The following is a 25,241-nucleotide window of genomic DNA, read 5'->3' on the forward strand; positions in this document are numbered from 1 at the left end:
GCTAGTCATTCATTGATGTTGTGTGAAATAAGAATAGGAACATATCAGACTTGTTTTATAATGAAAATAATGGGATTAATGAAGGAAATCACCCCTTTATCCTTCTTTGCTTGATTTAAATGAGTCAAAGTTTGAGTGTGAGAAGCTTGCTATCGCTGAAGGTTTGTCGATTTACAGAAGCCAGTGGGATCTTTTGAGATTGTGCATGAGAAATCTGAGAGTTTTTTTGACGATATGATGTGCACAAACCAGCCCCTTTGTCCTTCTTTGCTTGATTTTGATTAGAACTCTAAGAGTTTGGGTGTGAGAATCTTAATAGCGATCTGGGTTCTTCTGAGATTGGGTGTGAGAAGTTCAAGTCTTAGAGATAGGAAGCTATCATCTCATCTTTCTTGCTGAAGGAGACGGTGAAAAAATAAATAAAAGGAAAACAAAAAAATAAACAAGACAAGTTAACGTCTGTTAGCTGACTTTGTAATTAGACAGGTGTCAAAAAATTAAAAGGGGTATTTAAGGAACAGTACCTAAGGTACTGTATCTAAGTTTTGCCCATATATATGTGTGTGAGAAAAATTTTGCTGCCACACCAAAAGGCATAATTTTGGCCATAACTCGCCCATGTGACGAGTTGTAGTTGGTAGAAGGGTAATGGTGGATTCATGTGAGTTCATGTGGGGACGCCTCTCTACCAACTACAACTTGCCACATGGGAAAATTGTGAGCATTGTGGCCAAAGTTGTGCCTTTTGGTGTGGCATAAGAATTACTCTATATATATATATGGATTTTGTTAACAGGTGCCGGCCAGCACCTGTTAATGAACCAGTTGTGGTTCATTTATGATGTATCACAAATCTCACTGCATAGAAAATTGGCAAAATTTTACTTTTTAGCTGTGATTTATTATAAACTAATTTGACTTTTTCCATTTAACAGGTGCGAGCTAGTTATCGTTTTTGCTAGATTTAAAGAATTGGCTATGTTTATCTTATCTTTTTTGGTTTTATCCTGAAGAAGAAAGGCTAACACTAGATAAGGGTTGCTAGGCTTCATGTTATGCTATGAGATTTTTGGTATTCAAGGTCAGGTTGAGCTACTAGCTAGTAATCTGAAAATGTAGAGATGTGATCTGTAACGAGAGAGAGAGAGAGAGAGAGAGAGAGAGAGAGAGAGAGAGAGAGAGGACTACTAATTCAGCTGCAATATTGAACTGAAAATGTAGAGATGTGATCTGTAACGAGAGAGAGAGAGAGAGAGAGAGAGAGAGAGAGAGAGAGAGAGAGAGGACTACTAATTCAGCTGCAATATTGACCAAAAAAAAAAAAACTTACGATTGAGAAAAATAAATATTAAACAGTGATTTTAAGAGCATGCATACTTGGCTATGACATGTTTTTTCATTTCTTTTATAAGCATTAGAACTTAAAAGTATGTAGTTTAATGATTAAATTTACCATATCTTCAATTCCTATTTTAACAGCTTAGTGAAAGAGGAGTTGGGCTATTTCACGAAGAGATGAATATCTCATATTTTTTGTGTTATAAGGTGCTTTACTCCAACACCTTAACGAAGAAAACGGATATAATATGAGCTTTTGTAGTGACTGGCCCTTGTAGTGAAGTGATGTAGGACGAAAGCTCAATATCTTATGAAAAATAAATGGGTTGACATTTGTTTGGACCCAGTATTTTACAACCAATAATTACATGTTATTTTCTAACCCAATATTATAAAAAGCTAAATAATAAAATGCCGAAAAGAGAGCACTTAACGCCATATTATATATAGGAAAATATTAAAAGTATTACAAATTTTATTACATAAATTAAAACTATAAATTGATGTGGTAATATATGTGATTGGTGAGCTTCAACTACTAATAAATAAATATGTGAATTATTTTTTATGATGGATGAAACATTAGCTTGTAAACTCGCTTTATATAGTAAAATTTCTAATATTTCTAACATTAATCTTATCCATATTCACTGTGTAAGAATCTTATCTATATGTCCACTATGTACGAGTTCAAAGTTGTCTTTTCATCTCATCAGATCGGCTATTCTAATCCTACCTTTTTGACTTTACAATGGGATCTCATCCGCTATTCCATTGCAATTGATCCCCTTTACAATGAGAAGTTTAGACTGCAAAATTTTGCACAAATATACTGCTAGCTTTTAGGAAATAATGATGGAAGGATTGGTGCCCATTACAGATTGTGAGCAAAGAAAACGCTGTGTTGTACGGCCTATGATCCTTTTGCTTTGACAAACACCTCGATATCATGCCTATTAAAATGAAAAAAAAAACCACGATATCATGGACAAAATGGGCTTTTGTCCTTTTTGGGCAAATTAAATAGCTTTATACCTTTTTTTCTCAAACTAATTAGGGAAATGCCTATATTTTAAAACTTGATTTATGATAAATCAAGTTAGGAAAAAAAAAATTCTTAAGCCTACAGTAGCGTTTTAAGGAGCCTATAGTGACGTTTTAAGGACCTATAGTGACGTTTTTTTTAACTCGACTTCAATGAAATCGAGTTATAGGCAATTTTTTTTTACCTATAACTCGATTTCATTGAGGTCGAGTTAAAAAACGTCACTATGGGTCTTAAAACGTCACTATAGGCTCTTTAAAAACGCCACTATAGGGCTTAACTCGATTTATCATAAACTGAGTTTTAAAAGAGGGGTATTTCTCTAATTAGTTTGGGAAAAGAGGTATAAAACTATTTAATTTACCCAAAAAGGGCAAAAGCCCATTTTGTCCCGATATCATTTTGTGCTTTCTTTGTAGGCCTACACTAAATATTGTCATGTGTCTGTATATGCTTATGCACATGTAAACATTGATACCACACACACACACACACATATATATAAAATATGGGTAGTAATTATCTAAGTGTCTGTATATGCTTATGCACATGTAAATATTGATACCATATATATATATATATATAATATGGGTAGTAATTATCTAAGTTACCTTACACTTGTTTTTATATGATATATATACATTACACCATTTCATATTTTAAATGTGGACATCAATAGAAATTGTTTATATTACAAGTGTAGTGATATTTACATTTTAAACACCATTTTACGCTTTAAATATGGATATTAATAATAATAAAAATTGTGTACATAGCACATACAATGATATTTGTCTTTAAGACATGAAATGAGGTGACGTATATTGTATACTAACTGTCCACAAAACAAGTGTGAACAAAAATTTTCTTAAAAGAAATGTCATATTAGTGTGAGAGAGCTGAGTAAACAATGCTAGCTAGGTCGATAAGATGTATAGTCTTAATTCCTCTCATGACAATAAAATATTACTAATAAAAATATCGATGAACAATTACCACTTTTATTTTTATTTTTATTTATTTTTGCTGAATTACAATTACCACTTTTAGAAAAGACAAATTCTCTACCATACCATATGATTTCTGTTTTGGCATAGCCTTTGTTTATGCTGTCATTTATAATCAAGTTCTAGAAATTAGTACGATGGTCTAGTATCCGTTCGAAAGTATGATAACTTCTGAAAATTTCTTTCTTATTGATGATGTCGAAAATCGTCAATAAGCCACACGACACTCACGTGCTCGAAACAAGGCCTGCGAAATAACAACAACAAAGAAAATCCTAGGAGAGTACTGGTGTGGTACCGGCCAAAAACCCTTCGAAAGCTAAGTAAAAACTTTTTTACAACTCTAGAGTGCCAGAGCTAGAGTAAATTATGCGTACCTTGATTTGTGAGGGTCATGGAATTTTTATAGTAGTGTAGGGTTGACATTTGTGCCTTGGTTAAGAAGATGTTTCCTTGTAGGAGAGATCCTCTTTAAGTTGCATATTTTGCGAAACTCTTTCCTTATAGGACTCTTTTGATTAGGGTTGAGTGTGGTGCACAAGATGTTTCCTTATACACGAATGCGTGGAGACTAAGACAGGCCACATCAAACCTCATCAAACCTCATCAAAGGTTTATGTATTCCTTTCAGCTTCTTCCTATCAGCTTCCCATTTCATCATCCAAAGTGTTACCGTCAGCTTTGAGGTGGAATGGTAAGCCTTATACTGTCGTCGTCTCTCATGAGCAGAAGCTGGCGGGTTTATTGGGACCGTCCCCTACTGCCTTATCATAGGTGAATTACGAAATTACCCTTATCACTTATGATTCTTTTTATCCTATGCTAGTATGCTGCTTGTTTATGGTTAATCAAGGTTGGTGCTTCCTAAATATAATCATAAAAATATGGATTTTATAGGGATACGGACAACGAAGAGTCAAAGGTATAATAATAATAATAATAATAATAATAATATAGTGATCTATGGAATAAGCGAAAAAGTGGTTCATGTGCAAAAGAATTTCAGGACAATGATGCTGACCATATCCAATGTTAACTTATTTCATTTGACTCATTCCATATGCTTGAGTGTCATTATCAATGGCCACCACTAAGGGGCAGGGACAGTGGCCATATATATACAGAGGAACCACTTAGAGAAGTGGGGGCCAAACTTATCGAATGTTAGATTTTTACTTTCTAAATTTACAAAAGAAATATGGTTAGCTCCTTAAATACTTCATTATTATTATTATTTTTTTTTATGACTCAATTAAATTAGTTCACTTTTATATTCGTTATAATTTTGGCCCCCCATTCATAAAATCCTAGCTCTGCCCCCATGTGTGTGTGTATATATATAGAACACTGGATTAGTATATTTTGATTATCAAATCCATATCGTTTTCACCTCATTTGATCAGTATACTTTGATTAGCATCCTAATTAATATGCTCAGTTGCCACAATATGTTGATCCTCTCACATCAAAACACTGGATTTGATAATCAAGTAGAACACTGAGGAGTTTGTTTTTCAAAAGAACCAAAGAATCTAGTTTATCAAAGTCACCTTGTAGACGTATGAGCCTATATATATATATATATATATAGTCCCAAAGATCCCTAACAATGAGGGGTTTTCCTTTTTTACTTTATTTTATAAATAAAAATCCTTTATTTATATCACACGGGAAGCAATAATTTATAATTTATAGGGTAAATTGCAAATTACACCCCTAAAGTTTGGGGTGATTGGATTTTATACTCTAAAGTTTCAGAATTTGGATTTTACCTCCTGAAGTTTCTGATGTTTGGCTTTTACACCCTGATGTTTCAGAATTTAGATTTTACCTCCTAAAATTTAGGTTGTATGGATTTTACACTCCCAAATTTTGAAACTTTAGAGTGTAAAATTCAAACATTCCAAAATTTTAGGAAGTAAAATCCAAACACTTCTAAAATATAGGGGATAAAATCGAAATTCTGAAATGTTAAGGTGTAAAATCCAATCACCTCCAAACTTTAGGGGTGTAATTTGCAAGTTACCCTAATTTATATTTGACACTTGATTATTTTAATTTTTAAGTGGGAATATTTAATTTTTATACCTATTTGTACTTAATTTTAATTAGCACAAGTAGATATTAGGTTTGGTAAACACTTTTTGTATATATAGTTATTTATTTATTAAAATACTTCATTTGCATATTGAATATTTAATTTATAAGTTATATAGTAATAACATATATAGCATGTAAAAACAATTAAACATAGCATTTTTATTTGGACCCCAAAGACTAATTTTTGGCTCCATCATTGCCAATACGAACAACATGATTAAATTTAACTGTCCATGGAAAAGATAATACTATTTATAGTGCATTGGTTAGTACATTTATGTGATTGAATTCAATTGAAAAACTTAGGACACTTTCATACATTGTAATGATGATTATTTGAGAAATAGAATAAGTAATAAAGGAATACAAGAAACTGCAATGAAATAACTATTCCTCTACATCTATTTGGTGATAATAACTCATGAATAGAACCATGATTAGTATTATTGAAAAAATTCTTAGATACTCCCAGAGTATGGAGAAATAGTACTCCTTACTCTTTCATTCGTAATGGACTTTACCATGAATTTCATAAGTAAATCCCATTATGAATGTGAGAGGATGAAATACTATTCTCCGTATTCCGAGAGTACCTAAAAATTATTCATATTATTGGCTTTTTCAAGCCAATATGAGTCATGCACATTAGTTATTAAATTTAATGATCCTTGGAAAAGATAAATACTATTTCCATTGCATTGGTTAGTCAATTTATGTGCTTAAAATTCAACCGAAGAACGTAGGGCAAGTTTGGTACAATATAGTAATAATTACTTGGAAATATGAATGATTACAGTAAGGAGTACAAGAAACTATAATAGAATGACTAGTAATTGGTGATAACATGTGAATAAAACTATGTATCCGAATTTCATAGTTTTACGTTTTTTTCACATATTCCAATCAAATTTGTGGGTCTCACTTAATATTCAATTATATATAAATTAAATAATTGTATAATTTATATCATCTTCCTTTGTAAAAAAATTATTATCTCCATATATATTAAAAAGATGGGAAAAATGGAACATCTACCCTAGTCCCTAACTATTGTATTCCAATAAAATACAAATTCAAATGCATGAATAAAAAGATTAATATTTATAAAACAAGCTTGATTTTTTTTTAATAAAAAAGAAACGAAAAGAAATGTTTTATTAAAAAAGTTAATACATATTTGAAATTTATATTAATGCATCCGAAAAAATGAGTTAGCAAGTTCGTTTATTTTTTAATTAAATTTCATTTCATAATAAAAATGAATTATGCTTATATTTGACAATGATTTTCTAATTAAATTATTAAAACCAATAATTATCAATGTTAGTTTTTATTGGAAAAATAACAATGTTATATTGTTAATGATATGTATGTGTGTGTATACACATGAATATACATACATGTATACATACGTATATACATACACACACAAACAACACGAGAGAGAAAAAGAGAGAGAGAGAGAGAGAGAGAGAGAGAGAGAGAAAGAGAGAGAGAGCTAGTGGTAAGCAGTGATGATATTTTGTAGAATTTTTAGTTTTAAGTTTTTGAGCTATTACGCGACTTAAGGAATAACAACTATTGGCCTTTTAGTATTCCTTAAGGATAGATGTACTTCTCAAAATGCATAATTTTGCAACAAGTTTAGTCCATGCCTAAGAGTTTTGTAGCTGAATTAACTACTTCTGGTGTATCTAATGAAGATGTTCAGGATTCAAATATTCCCTCACAAAACTATTGAATTATACACAAAGAAAAGAAAAGAAAAAAGAAAATCAGTCCATGTACCACCCATATATATGGATGGACCAATTTTATCACACATCCTTCAGAACAGGCAACTAGAAAACAGTACATTTAATTTCTCACAAAAAAGAAAAGAAAAAGAAAAGAAAGCAGTACATTTACTAATCAAGTTCTTATATCACAAGTTTTCCTCTCCCTGCGTAGGAGCCCTTTTCTCTCTTGCTTTATCACGAGTCTTCCATCCCTCCTTATTACGGGATCTTGCTGGATATGCTATAGCCCATAATCTCTACTCTACACCTCAATGATATGGACCAAGCAGTTATAGAGGGATTACAATATCTCCAACTCACCAAAGAAGAAGAAGAAGACATCTCCATTTCAACCACTAGCAAATTAAAGCTCTTGAAGGAATGTGCACTGAGTTTGTTTGGCCGTCTTCTTGTAGATCAAAATCAAAATTTAAGAGCTCTAAAAAGCACACTCAGATCAGCTTGGAAGTTGGGATCAAATCTAAGGATCATGGATGTTGGAAAAAATATTTTTCAGTTCAAATTCAACTCCAAGTACCAGATGGAATGGGTTGAAAGGAATGGATTGTGGAATTTTGACAACAATCTCTTGCTCATGTGTAGATGGAGAAAGGGATTATCAGTCACAAATATTTCTTTCACCCACTTTCCATTTTGGGTCCAAGTTTTGGGCCTTCCCTTTGAGAATATGTCTGAAGAAGTTGGAAGGGATTTAGGCAACAGATTGGGAAAATACATAGAGACTAATAAGCGGTCTTGGCTATCGGAACAGGCTAAATTCATGAGGGTACGTGTGGATTTACCCATAAACAGGCCGCTACGAAGGGGCGGCAACATTGTTAACTTGGAAGGTGAGAAGTTTTGGGTTTCCTTTAAATATGAAAGGCTTCCCACCTTTTGTTTTCTTTGTGGAATCTTGGGACACGATGAACGGTACTGCTTAGGAAACTCCAACAATTTTGAAGCTCATAGGCAATACAGTGATTGGTTACGGGCAAATGGGGGTCCGAAAATTGGAAGTGAGAAGCCAAAAGCATCAGGTAGCGATGGCTATGTGGAACGAAAGGAGGGTGGCTCAATTGATCGGCAAACACCTTCGGTCATTGATTCAATGGACATGGAGGCAGAGCAAGTAGAACTTCCAAGGACCATTCAAATTCAAAATCAAAATCATGCACGTCCCAAGAACATGCAACCAGGACAGGACGGTGTTTCTGCCAATCCATTAGTCATGTCACCAGCTAGAAATCTGGCAAAAGGTGAAAAGGTGAGTCTCTTGAGCCCAACGCCTCTCTCTGACAAATGCTCAAATAAATCCCAAAAAATCTTAGTAGCCAGAAATGAAGTTTGTGATGAGTCTTCTATTGTGGGCCTTCCTAAGCAAACCCCATCTGAGGCCCATGAAATTACTAGCACACTAAAACAACTAAATGAGCCCCCCATTAGCAATGAAACCACCACCGTCCCCCTAAGCCCAAGAAAAGGAAATTGGAAAAGAATAGCTAGAGCCCAAGGAAAAAAAACCCAAACTCCAACTACTAACCCAGATATTCAAAATTTGATGGGGCTTATGGGTTCTAAAAGAGTAGGCAAGTTAGTCTTCTCAGAAGAAGAAAATGAAAGCAAAACTCCAAAGAAACATTGTGTCTCACACCACTCCAACACTCATGATACCACTGAGAGATCGGCAGTGGCTACCAAGCAGCACCACCAAAAGCCATGAATTCCCTGTGTTGGAACTGCCAGGGAATTGGGAACCCTCGGATAGTTTTTGCGCTCCGTGACTATGTGCGGCGTTGGAATCCTAGATTAGTTTTCCTCTGGGAAACTAAATTAAAGAGTAGACGTATGGAAAAGATAAAATTCAAACTTGGCTTCACAACCAATTTATATGTTCCAAGTAGGGGCCAAAGTGGAGGCCTTGCTCTACTATGGTCTAGTGACACAAATTTGGAGCTTAAGAACTATTCCAACCATCACATTGATGCTATAATCACAGAAGCTAATAATGGCCTTTCTTGGAGATTTACCGGGTTTTATGGATACCCGGAAACACACCTAAGGGAAGAATCTTGGAAACTCCTCTTCTATCTTAATAGTCAATTTAATTTGCCTTGGTTTTGCTGTAGTGATTTTAATGAAATTCTTTCAATGACTGAAAAAACAGGAGGTGTCCAACGTTCCTAAAATCAAATGGATGGCTTTTGTCGAATTGCAAATCATTGTGGTTTCAAGGACCAGGGGTATTGTGGCCCAAGTTATACTTGGTGTAATATGAAGGAAGGGAGCAATAGAATTTTGCTCCGTCTGGACAGAGCTTTTGCTAATACTGAATAGCTTGAACATTTCCAAGAGCCAAAATTTCACCATTTGGCCGAATCCACCTCTGATCACTGCCTCCTTGCAATCATTGACTCACCTTCTCCAACTCGTAAAGATAATCACCGGTTCCATTTTGAGGCCATATGGATCAAAAGGGAGGATTGTTGTGATGTGATTGAAGCCGCATGGCAATCAGGCACTCTCTTTGCCACTCTTGAGGGGCTTGCATCTAATCTCCAACGTTGTGCAAGTGCTTTGGCAAGCTGGAATCAGAATGTAGTAGGCAATATACCAAAGAAAATTGTGGAGAAAAGAAGAGTTCTTAATTCCATTACCATTGTTGATTAGCAAGGTGACAGAGGGGCAGAGATTAATCAACTCAGAAAGGAAAAAAATGACCTTCTGGATAGTGAGGAGACCATTTAGCGACAACGTAACAAGGTTCATTGGTATAGGGAAGGTGACAGAAACACTAAATTTTTCCATGCCCGTGCTTCGGAAAGGAGGAAAAAGAATACCATTTTGGGGCTTTGGAATGATGATGGGATATGGTGTGAAAGTAAGGAAAGTATCACTGCTACTGCAATATCCTACTTTGAGAAAATATATACTACCTCTTCCCCCATCGGGATCAATGAAGTCATAAGTGCAATCCCTAGGCGTGTCACAGAAGATATGAACATAGAGCTCATCAAAACTTTCACAAGAGAGGAAGTCTTGAAAGCACCGCAACAACTCCACCCCAACAAAGCACCCAGGCCTTATGGTATGTCCGCGATCTTTTTTCATAAATATTGGGACATTGTAGGATCTAACATCACAAATATGGTCTTAAGTGTGCTGAACTTCAATCTGCCTATGACCGAAATAAACAAGACTAACATCTCCCTCATCCCAAACACCAATCAACCCACCAAAATGACTGAATTCCATCATGTTAGCCTTTGTAACACTACCTATAAAATCATTTCTAAGGTCCTAGCCAATAGGCTTAAAGCCATTCTACCAAACATCATATCTGAGAATCAAAGTGCTTTTACCCCCGACCGCCTAATCACGGATAATGTCCTTGTAGCCTTCGAGTTCATGCATTATCTTAATCATAAAATTAAAGGAAAAGAAAACTATATGTCTATTAAATTAGATATGAGCAAGGCATTTGATAGGGTAGAATGAAATTTTATTAAAGGTGTGATGGAGAAGCTAGGTTTTGTGGATAAATGGATTGACCTTATTATGAATTGTGTCTCTTCTGTTTCTTATTCAGTGCTTATAAATGGAGAGGCTTGTGGGAACATTTCTCCTTCAAGGGGCATCAGGCAGGGAGACCCGCTCTCCCCTTGCCTTTTTCTCTTTTGTGTTGAGGGTTTTTAGCCCTTATTTATGAAGCTGCCAGGAATCAACAAATAAATGGAATTTCCATTTGTAGAGGCTGTCCTTTAATCACCCACCTCTTCTTTGCTGATGACAACCTTTTGTTTTGCAAAGCAAAGGTTCAAGAATGTCACACACTTGTAAGTATTCTCAACAAATATGAAGAACCGAGGAAGAAAATCAACACTGACAAATCTTCAGTATTCTTTAGCCCAAACACCCCTTAAGATTTGAGGGAAAGCATACTAAACATTCTTGGTCCAATGCAAGATTCTCGGCATAATAAGTATCTGGGGCTGCCCTCCATCATTAGGAAATCAAAAACACAAGTGTTTGCTAAAGTTAAGGATAGAGTAGCCAAAAAACTTGCTGGCTGGAAGGGTAAACTCCTTTCGATTGGTGGGAGAGAGATTCTTATCAAAGCGGTGGCTCAAGCGGTGCCTACATACACTATGAGTTGCTTTCAACTTCCTATGACTTTTTGCCATGACTTGGAAAATATGATGCGGAGTTTTTGGTGGGGGTAAAAGGATAAAGAGAACAAAATTACGTGGGTTAGTTGGAGGAAAATGTGTCGGTCTAAATTCCATGGAGGTATAGGCTTCCGAAACATACAAGCCTTCAACCTTGCCATGTTAGCTAAGCAAGGTTGGAGAATTCTCACCAACCCAAACTCCCTAGTGGCTTAAGTCTTCAAAGCACATTACTTTCCTTATGATGATATTCTCAATTCCAAAAAAGGGAGCAACCCCTCATATGCATGGCGAAGCATTCACAATTGCCTTGAGGTAATTAGAAGGGACACAAGGTGGAGGGTGGGCAATGGACGTCATATCCATATTTGGGAAGATAGATGGCTACCTACGCCATCTACCCACAAGGTGATCTCCCCCTAAGCAGACTATGAAGACTTTCCCATGGTGTCTTCCCTCATAGACCTTGACACTAGATGGTGGAAAGTTGATGTGATTAGAGCCACTTTTCTGCCTCACGAAGCCAGCACCATCCTAAAAATCCCCATAAGCTACAACCTGCACGAGGATAGCCTTATTTGGATAGGCAAAAAAAGAGGAGCATATGATGGGAGAAAATCATGCATCGGAGTGGTCATCTGTGGCTGCAAGAGAGAAATTCTGGTAGCTTCTAGCAAGGTCCTCCCAGCGTGTTTCACTGCTGAGATTTCAGAGGCTGTTGTTGTTCTGGAAGGTGTGCTTCTTGCAGCGAAAATGGAGGTTTCTCATGCTATTATTGAGTCCGATGCCTTGTCCATTATTCAAGCTATCAATGATGGGGTCTTCAGTGGTGAGCTCAATCACATTATCCAGAATATTTGGGAAGTCTCCTCTTCTTTTAGTTGGTGCTCCTTTCATCATCTAAAAAGGGAAGGCAACAGAGTTGCCCATGAACTTGTAAGAGTTGCTAGGATTACTGATATGTCTCAGGTTTGGGAAAGGACTATACCAAGTCCTGTTGAGCACATTGTTATTGAGGAACTCTGTTTGTAATGCTTTTGCAGTATCTCTGTTGTATTTCAATTTCAGTTGATTGAATTTCACATGTTTCCCATCAAAAAAGAAAAAGAAAAAAAGATATTATTATTTATTTTAAGAGTACATAAATGTTTATTTATACATATATTCCCATTGAAAGTCTATTTCAAAGTGAAACAATAATTCAAAGTGGAAAAAATCTAGGGTATAGATTTTGTCAACTCATTAACTCTAGTTTAGTTTAACCACAATTAAATTTTAAATGAGTTGGCAAAATCTAGACCGTAGATTTATTCCATTTTGAATCATGTCCTTTAAATGCGTACTCCCTACTTTACTTGAAATGGAGAGGATCCAAATCCTTTTGAGATTAGAATAAACCATGACACTAATCACCGCACTGGTTTCTTAATTTAGACAGAAAGAGTTCAAATACCACAATAGGTTTTGACTAACAGTCCTCCTTCATGACCAACCTGTGCTTTGAGATATTCAAAAATATTTAGTGGATTGTACAGTAAAGGGTGTTCCTCATCGATTAATTCTTCGGGCACACATATTGCCTTGTCGTAAAATGTAAACAACCCGAATGAGTATCTTATCTCATTTTCTCTCGTCAAAACTTGATGGACGCAAGCTCGTATCCTGTCGTTGGTCCATACCTTAGTCAAGCAATCATGCATCACTCCAAATTATAATGGATACAATCTTTTATAAAAAATAAAAAGGAAAGAAAGAAAGAAAGAAAGAAAGAAAAATACAATTTTGGAATGATTTATTTATTTATTCAAATGATTATAGTACCCAAAAATATGGTTATAGTAGTGGGAAGCACAATTGACTTCTATTAATTACCAATTTCAGAGAGACAAATGTTTGATCATCCTTATATATAGCAAAAAATAAATAACTAAATAAAATTCAAAGTGTTCCTGTAATGGTTTCCAAAATATCATGTGAATCATCATTCATTGGGTTTTAGTTCAAGTATTTGTGCTCAACATTTTCGGGTCACCCTAAAGAATTTCTTCTTGTAATTTTCAGATATATAAATTAGTTTTTTTGAATCTTGTTCTTTAATTTGAAATATGGACAGCCTATTTCACAGATAAGTTTTATTTTAAAAAGATACATTATTTTCTTTAGTTTACAATGTTTGTTAACATTAAATATAATAGTAACATGTCAACATGTCATAGTTATAATTTCTATGGTTACCAATAATAACCATAATTTATCAAGCGACTTCATATTTTTAAATATTCTATAATACAGTGTAAGAAAATTGTGGTATTACAAATAATAAAAATTTTATTATATAAATTTTATAAATAAGTGTGCAATCAATTATAGAAAAGTAATTCAAATATTTATTTATTATTATTATTATTATTTTTTTTTGAATTTGTAAATGGTTTTGCAGTAACTTTAGTATTTTCTTTAAGAAAAAGAACGAAGTTGGTACGAGTTTTGTAAGATCAATATTTTGCGGTTGACATGTAAAAGTAGTAACTCACCTGGAGTGCATCAGCTGCCAAGCCATTGGCCATCCTTTGTTTTTATCTCAAGACCCTTTACACGATTCTGATGAAGTATGGTGGTGAAGGTCTTGTCTGTGTGACTTTCAAGGGCTTTACAGGTGTTGGTGGTCTTTTGAGCTTCTTTATATTTTATAAAGCCAAGAGTGCGAGTGACTGATTCCATAAGAGAGTTATAGTGCTTCCCCACGCCATAGTTTTCAAACACCATTCTGATCACCATTTGATCTAATTCCTCCATCAGCTTCACATATGAATCGACACTCTCACTAATGAAGAGGAGGAAAACAAAAAAATGTTATGTCTAGGACGTTGATTCTTTTACACTCGATTGTATAGATTATCTTTAAAATTTATTAAAATTCACATTTAATAAAGAAATATCGAGTAAAATTGTAATCTAAATCTTCATCAACTATTCTTACCAAACTTTTTCCATAAATTTAAACCCATCTCATAACCCAGCCCACAAACCAAGACTAAATCATTTTCAAATTTTTTTTTAATCCGCGCACATTAGTTTATTATTATCTATTTCTCTTTTCTCCTTTTTATCTTTTTTTTTTCTCCATCACACCTTTTTTTTTTTTTTTCTTCACACCTACAGATCTCTCTTGTATCCTGCCCAGTTCTTGAGTTTCCTCAATGCTCCTCTTGCAGGCTGTCTCTCCCTATCACGTCGCGTAGATCTGTTATCTGTTTTGTGAGGATATATATATATATATATATAAAGCTTTATATTGAGTTTCTGGGTTTGTAATTTGTGTTGGAAACCAAGAGTTTTTGTTTTGTCAGGTATCCAAGAGTACTTTTCTCTTCATTAAAAATAGTAGGAAGTTGAACCCCTAGTTGAACTCCAGAACACCAAAGCTCTTGGCATGAGGCTGTAGACAGGGAAAATTCCTGACCTATCACAAGTTGACGCGTCACACTACCAAGTCCACAAAATACGGCCAATTACAAAGCGCCGCGTATTGCTGCTAGGTTTTGCTATCATTACTCAGAAACCAACAGAAATTTGCCAAGTGTCATGCAAAAACCAATCACACATCATCGCACGTGTAAGCGATGGCATAAGCAGTCTCGCACGTGTAAGCGATGACACAATCAGTCAGCACGTGCAGGCAATGACATAAGCGGACCAATCAAGCTCTGCCACGTGTCACCAATCAAGCGCTGCCACGTGTCACCAATCAAGCTCCGCCACATGTCACTTACCTACCCCTAAACTCCTATAAATAGAAGCCTTCCTAAGGCATTTAGGAGGAGATCAGATCAAGGAGATCCAGAGATTTGGAGAGAGGACCAGGCCATTGGAAGCACTCAGAAGTCCAGAAGCTCTGCCGGAACCAAGCTCTAAAGCCTCCAAGAACTTCAAGAACTTCAACTTCGAATACGAAGAACATTCGAAGGAAAATCATCCAAATCATCCGCCTAGATCCAAAAGTTTACTGGAATCAAGCTCAAAAGCCTCCAGAAACATCAACAAATCACAAATCAGTGAAGCTCTACAGATCAAGCCTCTAAAGCCCCGAAGAACTTTCACCACAAACCTTCGAATACAAAGAACATTCGAAGAGGAATCGTCCAAATCATATTCCTAAATCTCAAAGTTCACTGGAATCAAGCTCAAAAGCCTCCAGAAACCTCAACAAATCATAAATCAGTGAAACTCTAAGGATTCAAGCCTCTAAAGCACCGAAGAACTTCCACCACAAACCTTCGAATACAAAGAACATTCGAAGAGGAATCATCCAAATCATATTCCTAGATCTCAAAGTTCACTGGAATCAAGCTCAAAAGCCTCCAGAAACCTCACAAACCACAAATCAGTGAAGCTCTACGGATTCAAGCCTCTAAAACACCGAAGAACTTCCACCACAAATCTTCGAAGACGAAGAACACATCAAGAACACGAAGAACGTGAGGAACAAAGGATTTCTAACAAGCTCATAGCCAGAGATTCATTGTAATTCCGTTTCAACAATCTTCGATCCATCCCTCAGCCAAATTGAAGGATACTTTGTGTTCAAGTGAAAATCACATTACCACAAATCCAATTAACAAATCTTTCAAGGAGATCGAATCAGAGGATAACTCTTTTGTAATCAACAGAGAATTGTACCACACATATATTCAATACAAATTCACATTTGTGACACTATTTTTACTTGTTTGACTTATTTCGAACCGAGAAATTTAGTCGTCCACATATTCTGGCACGCCCAGTGGGACCTCTCTACCTCTCATCTCATTCTCCTTCAAAGAAATCATCATCATCACCTTGCTACTAGCTCAAATGGCCTCTAGCAAGAACATCCAAGCTTCAATAGCTACTCCAACTAAACTTGGTACGGCTACCACCAACAACTACATTGGTGTAATCAATTGTAGCCAACCTAAAGCTCATAATCAACTGCAATCTCAACCAACCGAGGAAACCAAGGTTCAAACAATCATCTCCTTAGACCCTCTCACAAGAAACAAGGTCATCAACGAGGACGTCTCCACCTTGGAACACCTCAAGTATGGGGGCAAATCCCCTTCTTCCTTCACAAGAAGTTGGTCACACGATCTTTCTCCCATCAAAGGGAACCCAAAAAATGAGATTTCATGTGCTCACTTCAATTCACTTCCTTCTCCATCATCTTGGGAAGTTGTGTCAGTCATGATGACTAACACTTCTATAATGGAAGAAAAGATGGCTGAAATGGAACAAAGGGTCGTCCTTCTCACAAAAGCACTTGAAGATAAGGACCTCCAAATTGCAAGTTTAATGAACAAACTCGAAGTACAAGATCTTGGTGAATCAAGCCATGGTCATAATTCGCATCTGCAAAGGGTGACGAAGGGAGAGAAATTGAAAACACTCCCCGACGAGAACAATCTACTTCGGTTGCTTCGTTATCAGTCCAACAATTACAAGACATGATAACAAATACCATCCGAGCACAATATGGAGGTTCTTCTACAAGTTCTCTCACATATTCAAAACCTTACACAAAGCGCATCGACAACATGAGGATGCCAAATGGGTATCAACCCCCCAAGTTCTTGCAATTTGATGGCCATGGAAATCCTAAGCAACACATTGCTCACTTTGTAGAAACTTGTGAGAACGCATGGACTCAAGGATGCCTCCTTGTAAAGCAATTTGTCCGTTCGCTCAAAGGAAATGCCTTTGATTGGTATACAGACTTAGAACCCGAGTCAATCGATAGTTGGCAACAACTCGAAAGAGAGTTTCTTGACCGATTCTATAGCACGCGTCGTACAGTGAGCATGATAGAGCTTACTAATACCAAACAATGGAAAGATGAGCCCGTCATTGATTACATCAATCGGTGGCGTTCTTTGAGCTTAAATTGTAAGGATAGACTTTCTGAAATTTCTGCTATAGAGATGTGCATCCAAGGCATGCATTGGGGACTCCTTTACATCCTTCAAGGGATAAAGCCTCGAACATTTGAAGAATTAGCAACTCGTGCACACGACATGGAGTTGAGTATTGCTAGCCATGGAAGTACAAACCCTTCCATACCTGAGGAAAGCAAAAGGGAAGTAAGGAGGAATGATAGGAATGCAAAAGTCAACCTCAAAGACCCAATGGTTGTTAACACTATCGAAGTCAAGGTTCCAAAAAGAGGAGCGAAGGCAAATAAAAAACAGCTTGAAGGATGGCAAAAGAACGAAGCGGTCGCCTAACTTTTAAGGAACATGAGCAAAAAGCATATCCGTTCCCCGATGAAGATGTGCCAAACATCTTAGAACGATTATTGCAATTGAAGCTGATTGAATTGCCAGAATGCAGGCGACCACAAGACATAGGGAAAGTTGATGACCCTAACTACTGCAAATATCATCGTATCATTGGCCACCCAATCCAAAAATGCTTCGTCTTCAAAGAACAAATCTTGAAGCTTGCCAAAGAAAACAAGATTGATCTAGACTTTGATGAAGTTGTCGGGTCAAACCATGTGACCGTTGCTTGTGATGTACTTCCAACTCTCAAGCAGGGGGCAAACACCAACCAAGCGTACAAGTTGATCAACAATGATGATGCAAGGATCAGCCCCATCAATGGGAAGTTCCTTAAACACTTCTATGCTTGAGCATCGAGGATTGCTCCTTGGCAAGAGCTTAAACTGCCCACTGTAATGCTGCAAGGGTACATGATGTCTTCCCATTACCTTTGAAAGCATACCAATAAAGAGAAATTAATCCCACTCTATGTCACCAATTGCTAGTGTGGCGTAGTGGTTGGATGCCCAAGTCGCCCTTGAGAGGTCTCGGGTTCGATTAGTGGTGATACCCACTATTACGCACTGAGCCCTCCTTTTTTGCAAAAAACAACAAAAAAAAAAAACAAAACAAAACAAAGAAATCATCAAAAAAAAAAAAAAAAATTTTGAACTACGTAATGACTTGATCCCTTTCCGGGGTACATAGGCAACTTTGTATCATTTACTAAGTTCAGTCACATGAAAAAGAAGAAGGATTGCCAGTCTAGCTTAAGGAATTTTTCAAAAGTCGTCAATATGCTTTTGAGATCCTTTTAATTGGCAGGCGTTGCTTAGGATCAGTCAATTTCTTACTACATGATACTCAAAGATCATTGTGGTAGAAAAAGACAGCTACAAAGAATTGGTGTTACTCGGCTTTCCTTGAACTAATGATAAACATAAGTTAGTTCTTGGTTGTGGAATAAAATAAAATCTTCAACCTCTTTTGCAAAGAATGAAGTCTTCATGGCATTGCCCCTCTTCTGTGGACATCCTCCCATGTCTCTAAAGTATGTTTTACATCACTTATCTTCTGGAGGCATCTTCTTGTACCTTGCAAGTCCAAGCTACATCGTCTCTCTTCTAGGTTGTGCCATTTTACAACTCCGAAATTTAAATCACATCATCTCCCTTCTGAAGGGTGCCGTTTCATATCATGTCTCTGGAATTTGGACAACGTCACCTTCCTCCAGCATCTAAAGTTGGTGTTGCGTCATCTCTCCTCTAAGGGCATGATCATGCAATGTTAAAGTCTTGACAGCATTCTTCTCACATCTTCAAGGTTTTATTGGTATCTCTTTGTATCCTCATAGTCTTGATGGGAGCTTCTTGAAACTTAAAGGTTTTATTGGCATCTCCTTGCATCTTCAAAATTTTAATAAGAGCTCCTTTCATCTTCAAAGTTTTGGTGGCAATCTTCTTGAAACTTCAAGATTTTGTTGGCATCATCTTTGCATCTTTAAAGTCTTGGTAGGAGCTTCTTGAAACTTCAAGGGTTCATTGGCATCTTCAAAGTCTTAATGAGCTCCTTGCATCTTCAAAATCCTGATGACATCTCTAAAATCTTGTTGTCTGGCGATAATACTATGTACCCTTGATGTTTGAACTTTGTCGCCTTTAAAAATTGGCGCTAATGCAACTTCAAAGGCCAATATTGGTGCGACTTCAGTACAGATGAAGTGTTGACGAGATGTCATGGCAAAGACGAATATTGGCATGGCTGCGGCGCAAGTGAAGTGTTGACGTGGCTTCATGTTGAAAAGGCCTCATTAAAAAAGAAGAGTGCAAATATTGCTTCAGTAGACAAGTAATGGTGATGCTTCAATGCAAATGCAAGAGTTGGCCCAGCTTCATGACAAAGACAAGTGTGGATCACCTTCATACAAAAACAAGTGCTAGCATATCTTCATGGTGAAGACTCTTGATGTAGCTACGTTGCAAAAAAAACTGTTGAGAGGGCTACGTTGAAAAGACAAGTGTGGAACACGTTCATGCAAAAATAAGTGCTAGCATAGTTTCATTAACGACCAGTACTAGTATTGCTTCATTGCCAACATCAGAGGCGATACGACTTCAAAAACAAGTATTGGTGATAGCATTATTGCCTGGCTGAATATCCTCAGGGAAACGTCGTTGCAAAGACGAATATCACTAAAAGATTGTTGTTGCAGGAAAATAATGTAACAACATGAAGGCAAACATCGCTGCAAGAACATTGCTATCAATGAAATATAAAGCCACCAAATGCATGCAAACACTTCTATGAGAACGTCAACGTAAAGTTTGATGTCAAAGCCCAAAGATCAAGAGAACCATGCTGCAAAACAAAAACAAGCAACAACAAGAACTTGTAAGAAGAAAATCTCATTGCATGGCTAAACCAAAAGAAAAAAAGAATCAAAAGAGTAGATAGCTCTAATTTTTATCTGTAGCCAACAAGTACAAAGAAAAAAAAATAAAAAATAAAAAGAAAAAAATAAAAAAATTCTTGAAAGCAGGAGAAGAAAGCTGAATGTTCAGCATGTGTCTCAGTGATAAAGGAAGGCAATAACATGCCTTTATATAGAAAACTTCTGAGATAGCAGGCAAGAAAAATGAAGAAAGTCAGCAAACCAATAAATGGTTCCGTCAACCAGCCAGTGAAAAAAAAACTATTTTCACATTTCAGAAATGCGAAAACAATTGGAGCTCAAAGTGAGATTTTGCACATTCACAGCACTCAAAATCAAAAAAATCTGCACCAAATTTTGAGAATAAAAGAGGACATTCAATGAAGAGAGTCAAAAAAATGGTGGCTCATCACCCACTTCACGACCTTCAAGTCTAAACACAGTTGCCGCCTTGTCAGAGCTGTTGAAAACCTACGTAAGTTCAACAATGACCTGCATCCTTCTCTGACAAATCTGTGCAAATCAGTTCATGATTTCACAAAACTGAACCTACAGGGACCTTAAACGGACTTCGATCTACCAAACCCAGAAAGATCATCATCAAAGGAGCTACCACGCGCCGCCACGCGCCTCCACAAGCTCGCGGTAACCAATGGTTTAGTTTCTCAAAACTGTGCAAACCTGCTCATAATTTCACGAAACTGACCCCACAGAACTCCTCTACGGCCTTCGATCTGCAAAACCTGAAATTTTCAGGTCCAAATAATGAGCCACGCGCCGCCACGTGCCGCCAGAATGTCCGGCTCTCTCTCACGTGCCGACACGCGCCACCATCGTCAGGTCACGCGCTCACACGCGCCGGGTATCTCACGCGCGTACACGCGCCACACGCGCCACACGCGGTACACGCTCCAGATCTGTGACGTCATGGCTGACGTCATACTCCACTGACTGACCCGTTTGACTAGACCGGATCGGTTCGATCCGAAAATCCGACCCGGTCCAAACCTCCTTAAAAAAAAAAAAAAAAAAAAAAAAAAAAACAAACCTCCTTAAAAAAAAAAAAAAAAAAAAAAAAAAAGGAAGATAAAAAAAATACTTTGACCAAAAATTCAAAATTTTCAAGACGGGCCTGTCCCACTCAGTTTTTCGAATACATTCCGATTTTGGGATCCGTTTCTTCATTCGAGACTCGGAAATTGTGCAAACGTCCAATTTCAAAAAAGTTGACTTTTGCGAAAATGTTGACCGAAAGTCAAAATTTTTAAGATGGACCTATCTTGCTCAATTTTTCGCGTACATTCCAATTTTGAAATCCGTTTCATCATTTGAGATTCAGAAATTGCACAAATAACTCAATTCCAAGATAGTTGTCTTTTGTGTTGAAATCAACCCAAAGTCAAGATTTTCAAGCCAAACTTGTCTTGCTCAGTTTTTCGCAACTTGGAAGTCACCAATCTGACCCACATCACCGAAGTACTGACAATGTCCAAAACTAAAGCTCTCAATATCAAAATTTGAGATTCATCCATTTAGTTTGGATCCCTTCAGGGCTATTCTGCAGACTTCATCAAGGCTTCCCTTTCAAAGTACAGATGAACTCTCACAAGTGTGTCTTGAACTTAAAATCACATCGGGTCACCCGTCCAACCTACCACTCCCCTTTCGGTGCCAAACATTCCCACCTACCATTCGGCATCTACCAGTCAAGAATCTACCATTCTCACCAAAAATTTCCATCCGCCATTCTTGACTACTCCATCTATCATTCTTCATCTCTTTGCTATAAATAGAAGGGCCGGATTCAACAAAAACTCATCCAGAAAAACACTGAGTCATGAAATGAAGATTTGCTTCTTTCAAATTTTCAAGTCCTCCTTCTCACAGCCATTTCTCACTATGGCTTCATCATTCTCAACACTCAGCAACCAATATCACTTCACAGTCAGTTTGAAATCAACCCTCCCATGGTTCGGCAGAAACCCTCTTCACAGCATCATTGTAGTTTTGAGATCCAAACAAATTTTGCTTCTCCACCTAACAACTACCTTTGTCCACAAAGTTATTCATAACAAGGCCTGCATCGACCTTCCATGCTTCCGTAGATTTGGTTGGCCAGGACATCCAAGTCCAGCAGAGACACTGGCTCCTAATCTCAGGCCTCCCGCAGTTTCTTTTCAATTGTTTGGCCTTCCAGCAGAAGCAGCGGTTCGAAACAAACAGCAACTTTGCTGGTTTTTAAGACCAGAATCACAAGTTAGCTCCATCTTCCACTTTGTTGTGCTTTCCCAACAAGTGTCAATAGGTGAAGATGGTAAAAAGTGTTGGGGTGTCCTACAAATTCTCTTTCATCCAACACTTGAAACAACCTCCAAGACACCAGTTCATCAGAGTTCAGCCTTTGGGGCTGGTAAAGGGTTGCCAAAGCCATATTCCATGTTCCCATCGGCGTGGGATCCAGAGGTCATTGTTGCTGGTACCTCAAAACACACTTTCTGGAATTACTCCAACTTAAATTCAACTTGAAGTATTTCAGAATGCACTTTTCTGAAATTACTTCAACTTAACGTCTGTCAGTATGGTCCAATCACGCATGCACATTCTACGACTTACTGTCAGACCACATGCAACATACAGTCAGTACCATATTCAAAGGTGTATCTCCTAGAAACACCTACACCAGAGGGTTCCCGACATACAGGATCAGAACCATGGTGGCGTATGTTTCATCCATTCGCTTTGCTTCATCCCCCTCTTCTTCACCACCACCACCGTCATCTCCAGAATCCATAAGCTTCTGAAATTACCTCAACCTGGGTAAAACGATGACGCATGCGCACTCAATCACTTTCCCACATGGCCTCGCTGTAATCCGAAGTGTACTCTTCTGATATAACTTCACCAACGGCTCTTAAAAGCACGAGGTTAGCCCCATGGCTCCGCATGCTATACCCAGCCACCATCCTCGCGTCTTCCCCATCTTCTACACCATGTGATCGCCGCCAACCCAGAAACACTCTTCTGAAATTACTTCAACTTAATCTCTGCTGAGAAGGCTCGGTCATGCAAGTACATTCAAATACAGGCAGACCCCTTTTCGGTCTTACCAAATCCTTTCATATGGGTGGGTCTACTCCTCGGAAATTATCTCATCCTGCTAAAAGCTCCACCACCTTCAATTACTTCATTTAAAGAGCCAAGAGTGAAAGTCTGTTTTCGAAACTCATTCTCACACTACACTCTGAAACTGTGTGTGTGAACGAGTCTCGAGGGGGCATTTGTAGACAGGGAAAATTTCCGACCTATCACAAGCTGACGCGTCACACTACCAAGTCCACAAAATACGGCCAATTACAAAGCGCCGCGTATTGCTGCTAGGTTTTGTTATCATTACTCAGAAACCAACAGAAATTTGCCAAGTGTCATGCAAAAACCAATCACACATCATCGCACGTGTAAGCGATGACATAAGCAGTCTCGCACGTGTAAGCGATGACACAATCAGTCAGCACGTGCAGGCAATGACATAAGCGGACCAATCAAGTTCTGCCACGTGTCACCAATCAAGCGCTGCCATGTGTCACCAATCAAGCTCCGCCACGTGTCACTTACCTACCCCTAAACTCCTATAAATAGAAGCCTTCCTAAGGCATTTAGGAGGAGATCAGATCAAGGAGATCCAGAGATTTGGAGAGAGGACCAGGCCATTGGAAGCACTCAGAAGTTCAGAAGCTCTGCCGGAACCAAGCTCTAAAGCCTCCAAGAACTTCAAGAACTTCAACTTCGAATACGAAGAACATTCGAAGGAAAATCATCCAAATCATCCGCCTAGATCCAAAGGTTACTGGAATCAAGCTCAAAAACCTCCAGAAATATCAACAAATCACAAATCAGTGAAGCTCTACGGATCAAGCCTCTAAAGCCCCGAAGAACTTTCACCACAAACCTTCGAATACAAAGAACATTCGAAGAGGAATCGTCCAAATCATATTCCTATATCTCAAAGTTCACTGGAATCAAGCTCAAAAGCCTCCAGAAACCTCAACAAATCATAAATCAGCGAAGCTCTAAGGATTCAAGCCTCTAAAGCACCGAAGAACTTCCACCACAAACCTTCGAATACAAAAAACATTCGAAGAGGAATCATCCAAATCATATTCCTAGATCTCAAAGTTCACTGGAATCAAGCTCAAAAGCCTCCAGAAACCTCACAAACCACAAATCAGTGAAGCTCTACGGATTTAAGCCTCTAAAGCACCGAAGAACTTCCACCACAAATCTTCGAAGACGAAGAACACATCAAGAACACGAAGAACGTGAAGAACAAAGGATTTCTAACAAGCTCATAGCCAGAGATTCATTGTAATTCCGTTTCAACAATCTTCGATCCATCCCTCAGCTAAATTGAATGATACTTTGTGTTCAAGTGAAAATCACATTACCACAAATCCAATTAACAAATCTTTCAAGGAGATCGAATCAAAGGATAACTCTTTTGTAATCAACAGAGAATTGTACCACACATATATTCAATACAAATTCACATTTGTGACACTATTTTTACTTGTTTGACTTATTTCGAACCGAGAAATTTAGTCGTCCACAGAGGCAACATTTTTCGGATATATTTACAAGTTTAAAAAACCACACACACTTATATAGTTATTTTGATTCTTGCATTATAAATCTTTGAGAAAAGTAGATCATAGGATTGTATCATTACCGGAAGTGAACATTTCCGTTGGGCCAGAAGATGTTGGTCAACTTTTGAGTATCTTCTGGGGAGTTTCCGTTATCAATCGCCATGCGTTCGAAAAGAGCTTGAGGAAAATAGCCATTTCGCAAGTTAATTTCTTTTTGGTTTCTGTGGGGAAATCAACAACTCTCTTACTGCGCCAAAGATTGTGTCGTGAATCTCTAATGGGAATTTACTGCCAAGTTCTGCTACAAAGCAACCGTACTCTTCAAGTGCACGGCAAACATCTCTGTACATTGAGGACCATGAACTTGAACCAGGCTTCAGGTCCTCGTTTGAGAAATCAACAACTGGAATCTTTGCTTGTGTTTGGATGGCCAT

General features: G+C 37.5%; 1 pseudogene; it reads right to left on the reverse strand.

Moving 5' to 3' along the window:
- Positions 1 to 12,882: 12,882 nt before the first annotated feature.
- LOC111994158 (2-oxoglutarate-dependent dioxygenase AOP2-like) lies at positions 12,883 to 25,241 on the reverse strand (annotated as a pseudogene).

The sequence above is a fragment of the Quercus suber genome, unplaced genomic scaffold (assembly GCF_002906115.3).
Source record: "Quercus suber isolate HL8 unplaced genomic scaffold, Cork oak 2.0 scaffold_866, whole genome shotgun sequence".
In the NCBI taxonomy this organism is placed as follows: Eukaryota; Viridiplantae; Streptophyta; class Magnoliopsida; order Fagales; family Fagaceae; genus Quercus; species Quercus suber.